The following is a 13,595-nucleotide window of genomic DNA, read 5'->3' as shown; positions in this document are numbered from 1 at the left end:
TCAAGTGCCAATAGGTTACAGCTGGTTTGGTAGCAAAAACACATTCTACCCGTCAGGTTTTTAACGTTACGGTAAATCAGTGTACGTGATTAAGAAAAATACACACGGTTAATAAACCATGGCAGAGTTCAATGTATGGTGGTGACAGCTCCCAAAATGATAATTCAAATACAAAGAGTTCTCTTGAAATTAAAAAACTTCTTATCAATTAAAGATTGTCATATATATATATATATATATATATATATATATATATATACAGTATATATATATATATATATATATATATATATATATATGAGCTTTTCCTTTTTAAGCCAAACTTTGCGACCAAGTAAAGAAAGGGTTAAATCCTCTTCATTTAGCCGCTCTTGGAAATTCTCCTCTGTCTGACATGAAATAACCATTCTGAAATTACCCCTACTGTTTCACATGCAATCACTGATTCGGTTTTCAAGGGAGAAAAGGTTACTGAGAAATTTCAGATAATTTCATTGGTTAAACTAGTGCGAGTCATTTTAATGGATGCAATGTCCTCTGCTTTACCAAGAGCCATCATTATTAGCATTATGAAAACAGGTCTCCATGGCAACAGGCTCGGCTGCTAATCAGCCTTTGATTGGTCAGCTCCCGAGCTTCAATTTTCAGAGTTATTTAATGTCGATTTAATTGCGTAAAATGAGATAACATTAGAGTTTGGGGGGGCTTGAAGACCCCCACCCCCTGTCCACCTATAGCACGCTAATGGTACTTCTTTCAAACTATTCCTGTTTTTTTTTTTTAATTTTTCATAGAACTTTTTTTTTTCATTTTTTTACGGCAATTCTAAAACAGATGTAGAATGGGAGTTGTTGGTCTATTGCTATGCGGACATCTTGTATACATGATTACAAGTCATAAACTTATAATATGGATACATTCAAGCAGCCGTTATTCTCTTGATCTGCCTTTCGATTCCCTTGCCGACAGTGTTTTCCACAATTTCCGAGTATCTCTGTGGCCCTTGTTACCTTACAGCATTAAGAGGTGTGAGACTCTGACCACATGGCTGTCTCTCACCTCGGAATTAGAAGCACTCGTTGGCGTACAGACACAAACAAAGGATGGCACCCGTACCCTGCCTTGTATGAACCATATAATAGTCAACCATCTATATGACGAGTCCTATCCGCTTCCACTGTCGATGTAACTCATGACAATGGCAGGCATATGAGCACTACTCTGCTATTTAAATCCTATCTATAAATTGCCGAGGACTGGAGTACCGTCAGCCTTACATCGCTTCAAAAGCACAAACAGGTTGGAAGCAGTGTGCAAGGCCATGGATCGACACGCTTTATTCAGTGTATATTTCCTCTGTCTAAAGAAGCATTTAGAAAGTAATGATCACTAGACAAACACAAAGACCTAGTTATGTTAACATTTCTGGCTTCACAATAGGGCCATTACATTGATTTTACTGGGAAAAAAGGTTTAAAATAAATGTGCTGTCTCGAGAACAACTCACTTAAACATATAGCATGCATAAATAGCACAGTTGGAGTATGTCCTATAGCACTCATATAACATCATCTTTTACCATTGATTTTAGAGAGACCAGCAAATCTTAAAGGAAAAAGGGAAGACAAAGTTGCTTATAGCTCCCGGTAGCCCGCTAGCTCCTCTTTCCAGCGTCAGTCTTGAGATCCTTCTAAGGGTACTATTACACCAAGCAATTTTCCGACGACTAACGATTAACGATAAACGATCTAAAACGACCGCTAAGGCAAACGACCCGAAATCGTTCGCCCAAGTACACGAAACGATGATCGTTATTTATGATCGTTCTTGCGGTTGTTTAGTCCTCGCTATTGCATACGTTTCAGCTGTGAATTTTTATTCCACCTAACGATATGCGAACGATGAGCGAACGATCAAACGATAAAAATAGGTCCGGATCCTATTAAACGATCAACTATTTCTCGTTGGTCGTTTAATCGTTGCCTGCTATTACACGAAATGATTATCGTTCAAATCCGAACGATTTAATGATTTTTTGAACGATAATCGTTCCGTGCAATACCACCCTAAGGGCCCTATTCCACCGGACGATTATCGTTCAGATTATCGTTAAATCAGTCGAATCTAAATGATAATTGTTCGGTTGAAATGCAGTTAACGATTAACGACCGAACAAGAAATCGTTGATCGCTTTATAAGGGTGGTATTACACAGAACGATTATTGTTCGAAAAATCGTTAAATCGTTCGGATTTGAACGATAATCATTTCGTGTAATAGCAGGCAACGATTAAACGACCAACGAGAAATCGTTGATCGTTTAATAGGATCCGGACCTATTTTTATCGTTTGATCGTTCACTCATCGTTCGCACATCGTTCGGTGGAATAAGAATTCACAGCTGGAACGTACACAATAGCGACGACTAAACGACCGCAAGAACGATCATAAATAACGATCATCGTTTTGTGTACTTGGGTGAACGATTTCGGGTCGTTTGCCTTAGCGGTCGTTTAAGATCGTTTATCGTTAATCGTTAGTCGTCGGAAAATTGCTTGGTGTAATAGTACCCTAAGACCTGGACCTATTTTTAGCGTTGCTCGTTCGCAAAACGTTCGCAAATCATTCGCATTGAATAAAACATCGTTCGGTCGTTCGCAATAAATACGAACCCAATAGCGAATAAATAGCGAAGAAAAACTATCGCAATTACGATCATAAGTAACGATTATCGTTCCATGGAAATGAGTGAACGTTTTCAGGTCTTTCGCAATAGCGGTCGTTTGGGATTGTTAATGATTATGCAAACGATAATCTTCCGGTGGAATAGGGCCTTAAGTCTTGCAGTTTTTGAGAACTTTGATCCAGTAAAAATGTGTAAATTTGGAGCACTGGGGGCGTTGTTTGCCCCTAACCCCCCCCCCCCCCCAGCGCACCGCACGGCTCGTGTACTGTGTCCTGTGGTTACGTCTACTCATGCATATTCCAGTATGCCGGAGGATCAGCCTGCTCATGCATTCTTGAATGTTCATAGGAAGGTTTAAGTATATTATGTTTTTAGCCATCTTGAGAAAAGGTGAGATTTTTAATCAGAAGGAACCAATCAGGACTTACAAGGACGGGAGAGGGGCGGCAACTAGTCGTCTGGGCAGGGAGCTGTCTGTGACTAGCCACGGCTCTCTGCCTGTCAGCGCGCAGTGCAGGGATGACTGACAGTGTGGGGATGATTGACACTGCGAGATGATTGACAGACAGAGAGGTCACTAATTGTTCTCTATGCCTGTCAATCACCCCCACACTGCCCGTTGACAGGCAGAAAGGCGTAACTAGTCATGGGCAGCTCCCTCTTTTGGCCTTGTGCTGCATAATAAAAAATCTTTTTCCCCATGTAGAGCTACTGCTGCAGCCATGGCCGGTATGCTAGGGAAGCTAAACAGTAGATCTGTTCTGTGCTGCTGGGAACCATATCAGAAAAATTGTGCTAATTGGTTCCCTTTAAAATAAATAATAAATTATTAGTTATTATTATTATTATTATTATTATTATTATTATTATTATTAGTAGTAGTAGTAGTAGTAGTAGTAGTATAATAATAATAATAATAATAATAATAATAATAATAATAATAATACTACTACTACTACTAATAATAATAATAATAATAAATCACTGATTCACTGCCATTGTCCTTATTCCAGTGCTCTTGCATATCCTTCCATTTAGGTGGTGTTACGCTGGCCAATGGGGGCCCAATAATACCTATAAACGAGTGCCGATCTGCTAGATTAATGCTTGTTTACTGGGCCTATTTCACGGCCCGATAATCGTTTAACAAGGGCTTCAAGGACATCGTTACCAATGTCCTTGCAGCACTTGCTTAAACTGTATACTTTACCTATCCGCGCTCCAGGGCTGTTACTGTGGTCCGCTTCTCCCACGGGACCCCGCACTCTGCCCCGACCTTTGATTGGCTGAGTGGCCTGTCAGCTGACTGGCCACTCTGAAGCTAAAGCGTGCGGGACATGGGGAGAAGCGGAGCGTGGATAAGTACCCCTATTAGACGTAGCGATGCGCGGACGACGCCCGACAAATATAGGAGAAACAGATTGCTGAACTCAGGGAGACTAGCCAAACGACAACACTGCCGGCTGCTAGTTAAAGCGCTCAATACAGTGAAGTCCTAGGTGCATTGCCCCCTGGGAAACATGAACATGCAAAAGAGGAGCCCGTGGAGCCTCATTGAAGAGTCTCAAAACACAGGACTAGCCAGATATCCCTCCAGGAAGGACCCAGCCAAGGGGCAGCTCCTGTTAGGAAACCACCAAAACCACCATATTAAGTGGCCCTTTAAGTCAATGTAATGACAAGGGATAAACCAAGGCTAGGTAACCATCCACATACAGCTGTTTCGGGGTGTTGCCCCTCATCAGTGTGAAGCAGGATTCTGGCTAGGTGGCAGCAATGCCTAGTAGAGCCATAAGAGAAACAGATCGCTGATCTCAGGGAGAACAGCCAAACGACAACACTGCCGGCTGCTAGTGCCCGACAAATATAGGTTCTAACCTATATCAAAGATCAGCTGATGATCGTTGTCATCGGCTGATCGTTGTATTTATTACACGGAGCGATAATCGGCCAAATTGCCCCAATTTGGCCGATTATTGTTCCGTGTAATAGTACCCTTTCTTGTCTGTTGAGACAGGACCAGGAAGTGAAGATCAGCGAGGAGCTGGACTGTTCTGTAACACATCTGCAGAGAAAATGTTCAGCTGTGTCTACCTCTTATGTTGTTTTCTTTTAATAAGAACATGCTGGCGGATGTATAGAGGCTATATTATAATATGATCTACTTGCTTTTCTGATACACGTATGCATACAGTGTGAAACAGATGAAAACTGATTTAGGTTTAGACGCACAAGCCGCTGATTTAGTCTCATTTATCTAACTTTTCTTTAAACTGTACAGGCCTTTATTAATCAGGCTGCAGACAGGTCCTCCCTATCCCTGGCTGGGCAGCTTAGTACATCACTGAAAGGCCTTTATTCTATGAAGATGGATGACTACACAACGTAGTTGTTAACATACATTACAGATTGTTCTGCGGGAGTCGTGATCAACTGAGACTTTCGAATTACCAGCTTCGTTGCTGAGAGACAGGAACCGCAGATTGGGGCTGACAGCAAAAATGGAGGAGGAGGAGCGGGCGGCAGGGGGAGAGAGGCAGAGGCGAAAATTGAAAGTTTTATAGGTATAATAAGAGATCAAGGGACACTGATTGAGCTACAGAGTAGTTACCAGCTCCACGCCACTGTCAGTGCTATAAGCCGACTTTTTATTAATAAAACATTGCCTAGGGAACTGTCACATTCCCTGGAGAACACTGTAAATATTGTGTGAATATATGCATAGAATCCCTGGGTCTACAACTCCAAATAACTTTGTACAATATCTTGTAGAACAAACAAAAATCCAAGACGCCCTGTTATAATAAAATGCAAACATGTTGTTTTATAAGGCTGGGTTCACACTACGTTTTTGCAATTCGTTTTTTTTTTGCATAAAACGGATGAAAAACTGATGAAAAAAAAACAGATGCAATTGTGTACATCTGTTTTGATCCGTTTTTCCTTTGACTTCCATTATATAACGGCCACAACATTGAGGTCGACCACGTTTTTGTGTATGCTAAAGAAACGGATTCGTTTTGTTCCTTTTTTTTTTTATAATGGAATTCATTGGAAAAACGGATCAAAACAGATACATACAGTTGCGTAGTTTTTTTTCCATACGTTATTTGCAAAAAAAAGTATGAAAAAAAAATGGATTGCAAAAAGGCTATGTTCACACAACATTTTTTCAGCTCCGTTTAAAATGACGGCCGTTATTTTGAGTCTAAAATAACAGACGTCATTTAGCAGCCTGGCCTCCCCTTTATTCTAGTTTGGTTACTAATTGGCCTTTGGATGCGTCTTTATTGAAAAGTCCATTGAATTTAGTAATAAAAATGGAGAAAGAACGGTGACAAAAGTAAAATTGTGTGTGAACTACTGATAAAAAACGTCCGCTGCTTGCAAAAGACGTCCGAAAATAATGATCATGTTCATTATTTTGATGCCCGCAGCAAAAACGTCCGTTGTTCAATACACTGTGCATTGGTCGTCTGTCTTCGCATTGACTTCAATGCATTGCCATTGCAGTCAGTTAAATCTCGGCAAAAACTGACGTTTTTTTAATATGAAAATCATGCGCCTTTTCAATATTTTTGACGTTCTGTGAACATAGCTAAACACAGAATTACAGCCATAGTTTGGAATTATTTTCCTGTGGTAGAAATACGACAGTATTTTCAATATAATAATGTGTTCCATTGAAGAGGGTGGGAAATTGGCCTGCAGTGCACACCGTACAGAATAACGGCCGCAATTGATTACATGCTGTTTTCCCTGGAAAAAATGACTAATGGCCTGTTCTCAGTTGAGCAATAGCCGAGTCGCAGTAATCAGCTACGGCCACTGTGTAGTGAACAAAGACAACTGCTTCTGACCCAGATGACCACACAGATCCAGCCACACCAGCCCTGCTGAACAGCTGATTGGTGGCTTATACCGAGGACAGGCCATCTATTATTTTGGCCCTTAAAACCCCATAAACTGATCATAGACAAGGGCAACATCTGCAAAGAGTTTGTATGTTCTCTCCGTGTTTGCGTGGGTTTCCTCCGGGTACTCCGGTTTCCTCCCACACCCAAAACATACGTATAGGTGGATTTAGATTGTAAGCCCTATTGGGGACAGGGAGCAATAATTGGCGAAACTATGTGAAGTGCTGCGGAATCTGTGTGCGCTATACAAATAACAGCATTATTATTACTATTATTATTATTATTATTATTATTATTATTATTATTATTATTACTGTATTTAGCCCTTACTGCTTGGGCTTTGCTTTGTGATTAGGATTACCAGGCTTAATCAGATCATTTATTACAAGAAAAACACCTGTGATGAAGCCTGGAAATGCTTATCACATTGCAACCTTATTATATGAATAAGTAACAGATTGTGTTGCCACGTTTCAGAGACCATCTGTTTTCTTTTCTCGTTATGGAGGTTGACTTATTATGAGGGACTTCATTAGGCCTTTAGCTGTCATGGAAAACCATTGGCACCCTTGTCTAGGGTGTGGCAGTCCCTCAGAAATCCAGTCATCTTGATAGTGATATCTTTTTGCTCTTATTTTACTATTCCCTGGGACGATTATCTACCATATTAGGCAGAATGGGGTAAATATCGCCCCGTGTAATAAATACAACAATCAGCCAAGGAGCTGTTCACCACCTCATAGTTGTCTTTCAGTTAACAATCTGTGTAATAGGAAGTGCATGGTAGGCAGCTGGTTTATTTGATTGTTTTTACATTTAGGGTATGTTCACACAACGTAAGTTCAGTGGGAATCACGGCCGTTGTTACAACAAATGTGATTCCCACGGAACTTACATAATGCTGCCTTATGAGGGAATCCAGGCCGGAGTCTATACATATAGTATACACTCCGGCTGGGATACCTAGCGGTGCCGTAAAAAACTGACATGTCAGTTTTCTGTGGCTGCTATTCATTGAAAACCCTGTCAGTGCACACAGTGGAGTCAGTGGCCCTGGCCGCTCGCTCCATTGTGTGCTGTGGGGAGTTCATATGCAGGTGAGCAAGGAATGTGCCTGCATCAGAACTTAGCGGCGCTAAAGTACTGCAGTACCGGCCAGGATGATCTTTTCAGAGACCAGCTGTTCCATGACCTGGACTTACACTAGAAGATCAAACGATATATTGTACGATAATTAGCCCATGTAAAAGGCACAGTCCAGGCACAGATTTTTTTTCAAAACTGCAAGGGAGAAGGTGAGTGAACATAATAACATGCACTTACCTCCCCTGGCTCCAGCTCAGGGGTCCAATGTCCTCCACTCCAGCCCCAAGTCTCTTCTAGGTCTGAGTGGGGACTTGGGACGTGACGTGTCATGCCTCCTCAGCCAGTCAGCTTCTGTAGCAGGGTCACACCTTTCCACTTACTTGCTGAGCAGGCCTGACACATCATGTCCCAGGTCCCCATTCACACCTAGAAGAGGCAGGGAACAGGAGCAGAGGACAGCGGATCCCTGTGCTGAAGTCAGGGAGGTAAGTGCAACCCCTGCAGTTTTTTTTTTTTTTTTTTTTTTGGGGGGGGGGGGGGATCGAAACAAATCTGTTCCCGGACTTTTCCTTTAAGACACACATCCTATTTTCTGGAAACAAGACATGGCTGCTCTATAAGAGAATATATTCTTACACATAAAGGTTACGAATGTTACTGGATTCTTCTTCTGTCATCATGCATGAGAAGACTATAAATAGAATACATGCTTTGGGCTGTATACTCTTCGTTCCAGTAACAATGTTATAATCAGGACAAATCAAAACTAAAAAGTAGAGGATGCATTGAGCGTATATTACGGTAATGAACACTTAGCCCCTTTATTTGACTGTTTCCTAAACACAGTAGACGGCGTGGCAGCCAGACAGCTGCTGATGCCATCAAAGCTATGAGCAGGTGTACCAGATTATGTACACTTTCAGCGCCCTGCCGAGCCTTCACAAAAATGGGACTTTCTCTTTGACTTTTTTCCAGCTCAGTGGTCTTACGTGCTAGAAGCTGGGGTAGGCTTTCAAATTAACTGGTGCCAGAAAGTGCCAGTGACTTGTATTAACTTTTAATAAAAAAATCTTCAGTTGTCCAGTACTTATCAGCTGCTTTTTGTCCCGCAGGAAGTGGTGTATTCTCTCCAGTCTGACACAATGCTCTCTGCCGCCACCTCTGTCCATGTCAGGAACTGTCCAAAGCAGTAGCAAATCCCCATAGAAAACCTCTCCTGCTTTTCAGACTGGTAAGAATACACCACTTCCTGCAGGACATACAGCAGCTGATAAGTACCGGTGAATAGAAGTAAATTAAAAATCTCTGACACTCAATGGAACCAGTTGATTTGAAAGATTATTTATTTTTGTATTTATTTATTTTTTGCTGCACTACCCGTTTAAGTAAAACAAGGCCGAATTTTCAGTTAAGGTTAGGATTACATGGAAACATGGGCTGCCTGTGATTCACGGTAATATAGTGCCACAATTACATCTCACCTTCACTGATTGCATCCGAGAAACAAGAGCCATATTATGAACATTGCAAAAAGGTAAGACCTAGTCTAATCTATGCATCAACTGTATTTTATAAATTGAAAAACAGCCATTTAAAGGGGTTATGAGGTCTTACGAAATTGATGGCCTTGAAAGGGACACAGCTGCTGTACCTTGGACTACTGCTACTTAAAGTGCATCTCTCTTTTATATCGGAAGCGCAGGATCCTAGCGCAAAATCTCTGCAACTCTATTATCCATCAATAAAGCAAGTGGTTTACAGAATAGCCAATACTGCTTTATTTCATAGATATGAACCTGGTGCCAAAGAGAGGTACCCTTTAAGGCTTCGTACACAAATAGCATTTATCTAGCACGAGCGCTGTTTTGCTGCAAATTGTGCAATTTTTCGTAAAATAATGCCAATTAAACACTAAGTAAACACTATAGGGGACATTTATTAAGGATTGCAGGAGCCTATGTCTGGTGCAGAGGGGCCAAATGCAAATGTGTGAAAACTGTTATAGAAACCTAGGCCAGCCCTGAGCAGTGCGCCTCTACATAAATGAGGGAGCATCAGCACTGCTGGGAAATTTTTTAAGCCTGGCTCAATAAATGTCCTCCTATGTGTGAACCCTAAAGGGTGACTAAAGTTACATTCAAAATTTTACAATTTTAAAAATTAATTGATAAAGTATTGGACCATTCTGTGCAATTGTACTATTTGATGTATTTTCTCTATTTTCTCCCTGCTGCTCAGTTCTATGTATTTCTCTCTGGAGTTAGAGGTATTTTCCTTTATCTGGAGATTAAAAGTACTATAGAGCAACTATCCTTTCATATGCATATCTGTGACTGAGAGCAGTGGCAGAACAGCAGCAATCCTATGGTGGTAGCAGAGGCAATGTTTCTTTGTCTGGTAGTAAAAGCAACAATCCTCTGACTGGTAGCAGAGGCAACAATCCTATGGCTGGTAGCAGAAGTAACAATCCTATGGCTGGTAGCAGAAGTAACAATCCTATGGCTAGTAGCAGAGGCAACAATCCTATGACTGGTAGCAGAGGCAACAAACCTATAGCTGGTAGCTGAGGCAACAATCCTATGGCTGGTAGCAGAAGTAACAATCCTATGGCTGGTAGCAGAGACAACAATCCTATGGCTGGTAGCAGAGACAACAATCCTATGGCTGGTAGCAGAAGTAACAATCCTATGGCTAGTAGCAGAGGCAACAATCCTATGGCTGGTAGCAGAAGTAACAATCCTATGGCTGGTAGCAGAGACAATACTCCTATGGCTGGTAGCAGAGACAACAATCCCACAGCTAGTAGCAGAGACAACAATCCTATTGCTGGTATTAGAGGCGGCAATCCTATGACTGGTAGCAGAGGCAATGTTTCTTTGTCTGGTAGTAGAAGCAACAATCCTATGGCTGGTAGCAGAGGCAACAATCCTATGACTGGTAGCAGAGGCAACAATCCTATGGCTGGTAGCAGAGGCAACAATACTATGGCTGGTAGCAGAGATAACAATTCTATGGCTGGTAGCAGAGATAACAATTCTATGGCTGGTAGCAATGGCAACAATCCTATGGCTGGTAGCAGAGGCAACAATCCTATAGCTGGTAGCAGAGACAACAATCCTATGGCTGGTAGCAGAAGCAACAATCCTATGGCTGGTAGCAGAGACAACAATCCTATGGCTAGTAGCAGAGACAACAATACTATGGCTGGTAGCAGAGGCAATAATCCTATGGCTGGTAGCAATGGTAACAATCCTAGGGCTGGTAGCAGAGGCAACAATCCTATGGCTGGAAGCAGAGGCAACAATCCTATAGCTGGTAGCAGAGACAACAATCCTATGGCTGGTAGCAGAGACAACAATCCTATGGCTAGTAGCAGAGACAACAATCCCACAGCTAGTAGCAGAAACGACAATCCTATGACTGGTAGCAGAGACAACAATCCTATGGCTGGTATTAGAGGCGGCAATCCTATGGCTGGTAGCAGAGGCAATGTTTCTTTGTCTGGTAGTAGAAGCAACAATCCTCTGGCTGGTAGCAGAACAACAATCCTATAGCATCCTATGGCCTACAGCATCAAAGCAGCATTTATATAAAATGTACAGACGGCTGTCGTGTAACCCTTTCCATTGGCATCTTTTGTATTGTTCTTTGTGTCTATATTCTAATTGACCAAGTCTGGAAAATGAAAATGTTTTGATATGTTAAAAATTATATTTCAGGAGAAAACAAACAAAAAAGGAAAATATCAAACAGTGGGTGTAGCTTAAAATACTAGAACTAAAAATCTATACCTGCATAGAAGAGACCATATGTGGAGTTTTTTCTCTGAGTTTAAACTCAAACTATGCTTTATAATAGGAAATGAAGCAGTCTGGAAAGAAAGAGGACAGCTATGAGCTATTATTATTTATAACTACTATTATTTTCTTCAAAGAGCACGGAAAAAGCTTATTCTCTGTGAAATGCAAAGTACAAAAACTGCATTTATATCCTAGGTACATTTTTCTTCATTTGCACTTCTATACAAAGGGTTTTGGAGCAAAGTGTTTGTGGTTTTGTGGTCATCATTTATTGGTACTTAATATACTTCATGTAAAAGAATATAATACAGATCATCAACAACTGAGTTACTAATTTTAATGCCCACAAATGTCTGCCAGAGTGGCAGTGTGCCCTTAAAGGGAACCAATCCCCTCCTTGAGAGAGAGTAAGGGTCCTATTCCACAGGCCGAGCAGGGCCCGATCAACGATGTAAACGAGCGCCGATCTGCAATCGTTAGCAAGGGCTGTAGGGACATTGTTACAGATGAACTTGCAGCCCTTGTTTCATACATTACCTGTCCAGGCGCAGGTCTTCCCCTTCTCCTGGTCCCCATCCGTAATCAAAGCTTGTGTCTTATAGGTTTTCATTAAATGAATCAGTTAATATGTCTGCAGCACATCCTGACTCGCACCCTGAAGCTGCTAAAAATCCTCACTGCCTGATCCACTCTGTCTGCACTCTTCTGTCCTCCTCCTCCCTTCTGAGACAGAGGACATATGATCTCTGTCTCATCTGTTGTCAGGCAAGCTGTAACACTTTATCTATAAACCTACCCACCATTGGTATTACACAGTGATCACCTGACCAAGGGTGGGGAAACAAAAGCCTCTCCTGAGTAGTATTGGGGAAAGGAGACACTGTTGTTTCTTTCTTTCTTTCTTTCTTTCTTTCTTTCTTTCTTTCTTTCTTTCTTTCTTTCTTTCTTTCTTTCTTTCTTTCTCTCTCTCTTTAATCTATGTAGAATAGAAAGATAGACAGGAAGATAAATACTGTGTTTACTGTGCAAATCAGATCCTGGTCGTCAGATACTAAAAGACAGGGCAGTTGGTTCTGAAGTGCAATGCATGCTGGGAGATGTACATGATGTAAAACTGGGATCATTTATAAAAGTGTGACTCTAGGGCTTAGAGCAGCATAGACAAATGGGAAAGTTGTCAAACAAATAGTGGAGGATCGGTGAGTGCACCTATATGCTTTTTGTGCATTTTTTTTTTTTTGTGGAATCGCTGCAGTTCCCCTTTAATAACAGCCATGATTAAAAGCAATATGAACTGAGTTTAAATAGCCACGTTTTACCAGACACCAGTTGTCTTCATTCTTTGCCTACATCTCCTTTAGACAATTTGCAGTCAAATTTTGTCACATTAGAGGCTTATAAAACACTGTTCTATTTTCCTATGATTATATTCGTCTGTTTCCACATTTCAGCTTCACCATTCTCTTTAGGTAAGAATGCGCCTTTCAAGACATGTTTCTTATAGAAACATATCCAACCATGGAACCATAGCTAGCAATTGCATAGAGACACTTTTAAATGCTGACCTCACTTCCAGACAAATGTAGCTAAGGAGGAACCTGTGTTTTCAACTGAAAGGTGCCTATTATACTTTCACAGTAACAATACTGATGGATCATTTAAAGTGCAGGAATTGACTATAGCCTGCCAAAACTGCACTGAATGTCAGGAGCTCACAGCTGACAAACACGCTCAGTAGGTGTCGGAGCCATCAAAATGTATTTCACAAACAACACTGTAATTTATCTTCTCAGAAACGGCAAGTTTGTCAAAGTCTTCTGAAGATCCCAATATATCAGAACATATAATGATGAAATAAAAGCATGGATGATTAATACTCTTATAGAAGGTTCCATGCTTAATAACAATGCGCTTCACTTGTTCCAATCTACTGTTCTTCAAGCCATCACTCGCGTACCATTATGATCATTAATGATTGACATTGAATGCAAGACCAAATTATGGATTTTGTTACATTTTACAAATCATTACAGGCACTGTTCCAATACAGAGAAATAAGTGAGCCGGAATGTCAACCAGATATGTTACAAGCCAGTGGTTACTTGGA

At 41.1% G+C, this 13,595-nt stretch overlaps 1 protein-coding gene across 1 annotated transcript in view; it reads left to right on the top strand.

Annotated features, from left to right (window-relative positions):
- Positions 1-13,595, top strand: part of GRIK3 (glutamate ionotropic receptor kainate type subunit 3) — a 379,534-nt gene that overhangs the window by 291,199 nt on the left and 74,740 nt on the right. The window lies entirely within an intron of this gene.

This window comes from Dendropsophus ebraccatus, chromosome 5, assembly GCF_027789765.1.
Source record: "Dendropsophus ebraccatus isolate aDenEbr1 chromosome 5, aDenEbr1.pat, whole genome shotgun sequence".
NCBI lineage: Eukaryota > Metazoa > Chordata > Amphibia > Anura > Hylidae > Dendropsophus > Dendropsophus ebraccatus.
This window is presented reverse-complemented; position numbering and strand designations above follow the sequence as displayed.